General features: G+C 43.9%; 1 pseudogene; it reads left to right on the top strand.

The window, feature by feature from the left end:
- The first annotated feature begins 1,335 nt into the window (after positions 1-1,335).
- LOC144237150 (calcyclin-binding protein pseudogene) lies at positions 1,336-1,869 on the top strand (annotated as a pseudogene).
- Positions 1,870-2,257: the final 388 nt, after the last annotated feature.

Raw genomic sequence — 2,257 nt, 5'->3', positions numbered from 1 at the left:
AGACGAGGAGGAGACGGAGGGGGAGGGAGAGGAGGAAACTGTCGGGCAAGAGCCTTTCCTGTGATTTCCATGGGAGAAACAGGAGAGGCAGGGGAAGCAAGTTTAGGACTGGCTAGTTTGAATAATTCTGGTGGACTTTGGGCTTCATGTCCTGCTATGAGTTGTCATGGTACCCGGCCTTGGGGATGATTAGGGCAGGCAGATAGTGGCCTGGGGTGTAAAAGCCGAATACAGGGGGTGGTTAAGGGTGCGGACCCTGGGTGGTTGGTTTGCATTTGAAAAGCATGCAGTTGTTTACCGTCTCTAAGAGTTGGCTACCCTTGGGAAGGACAGTCTCTGCATAGTCAGTGAGGCGCCAGATGTCAGAGCCTCAGAATGCAGAAAATAAGAGACATGGTTAATACAACAGCTTGTGATAAGTGAATGAAGCTGGGACTTAGATATTGGTTTCCTGGCTCAAGTCCCAGTCCTTAAAATTCTGTGGTAGGATGCATGGAAGGATCTGGGCGAGGATCTGAGGACATGACCAGAGGACCTAGAATTGGAAGTCAGGTTGGTAGTTATTATCAACTTTGTTGAGCTGATTTACTGAATGAGGCTGAGACTCTGTCTCCTTGCATGTCTTTGCATACTGGGCCTTGGCATACCTGATGTGTGGTTAGTTGTCCGTGACAGACTGACGGAAAGTGTGAGGTGCTGCTGTGAGATCAGCAGAAGAGATAGCAGAGATTCATAGAAAGAAGATGACTGTGGATTATTATGGCCTGGCTTTATAGAGACAGTGTTTCCTTTTTTCTTAGAAGGCATTTCCAGAATCACTAGGTGCAGAGGACTGCTCTGGACCCACTTTAGCAAAATTCATTGAAGTGGGCTATGACTGGTGCCAGTGGGGTCTGCATGTGGTGAGCGTACTCAAAGCTGGGTTTCCTGTTCTCTCTGCTGCGGGGTACAGCTGGGCCTTGCCTGACCCAGCCAGACTATGGTTTCTTCAGCTTTGGAAAAGCTACAGAGAGATTTAGAAGAGATGAAAGTGCTGCTGGAAAAGGGTATCAGAAAAAGAATGTGTTGCCCTTATAGCTGAAAAATCCAACATTGAGGGGCGCCTGGGTGGCTCAGTTGGTTAGGTGTCTGACTTCGGCTCAGGTCATGATCTCGTATGAGTTGGAGCCCTAGGTCGGCTCTGTGCTGACAGCTCAGAGCTTGCAGTCTGCTTTGGAGTCTGTGTCTCCCTTTCTCTCTCTGCCCCTACCCTGCTCTCGCTCTGTCTGTTTCTCTCTCAAAAATAAACAAACATTTTTAAAAAAATCCAACATTGAGATAAAACTCAAGAACAGGATGCAGCAGAAACCACAGAGAAAAGCAGAACTCTTTGACAATGACAAGCCGGTTTGCTGTGGTTGCTCCCACTACAGTACGATATACAATGAAAAGCAGTAATTACAGATGGGACCAGTCAGGTAAGTTTGGGGAAATCTACATTACCTAAACTGCAGTTCAAGTCCCCGCCGAGAATGTGCAGGTGCATTTCACAGAAAGGTCCTTTGATCTTTTGGTAAAGAATATAAATGGGAAGAGTGCCTCCATGATTGTGAACAATCTCTTGAAACCTATCTCTGTGGAAAGCAGTTCAAAAAAAGGTACAGTTCTTATTTTCAGTAGAAAGAAAGCAGAGACCATGCAATGGGACTACATTGACTTAGATTGAAAAAGAATGCAAAGAGAAAAGCCCTCCCACAACGCTGAAACAGTGAGACACTGATGAATGTTCTAAAGAAAATTTATGAAGACGGAGATGATGTGAAGCGAACTATTAATATAGCCTGGGTGGAATCGAGAGAGAAGCAAGCCAAAGAAGACACAGAATTTTGAGATTTTAAAGTCATTTTGGGAATTGTGATGTGGAAATATTGATGTTTCCAATAAAGAAGTGTTGGTGAGCCACGCAGATAAATTTGACAGATGACTACTTACCCAGCCTTCTTTTAATAAAGGCACTGGATTCTCCTACTTCCTCCTAAAGGATGTATTTAAATAAAATAGGCTTATTAAACATTAAACATCAAAGATGATGTCCTCAGTTATGTAGGCATTTTGTTCGAGAAAGGGTAACATTGCATTCTTGTGTGAGATGTAAAAAAGCAAGGCTTGCCTAAAGATTGTGTATATTTTTGTTCAGCTAAGATGCATTGCTACATTGTACACATTTTCATTCAGCTAAGACATAGAAAACAAAAGTTATTGTTTGCTTCTAATTTCC

Source organism: Crocuta crocuta, unplaced genomic scaffold (genome assembly GCF_008692635.1).
Source record: "Crocuta crocuta isolate KB4526 unplaced genomic scaffold, BGI_CrCroc_1.0 scaffold345, whole genome shotgun sequence".
Taxonomy (NCBI): Eukaryota; Metazoa; Chordata; class Mammalia; order Carnivora; family Hyaenidae; genus Crocuta; species Crocuta crocuta.
The sequence above is the reverse complement of the archived record's forward strand: the minus strand, read 5'-3'. Positions and strand labels throughout refer to the sequence as shown.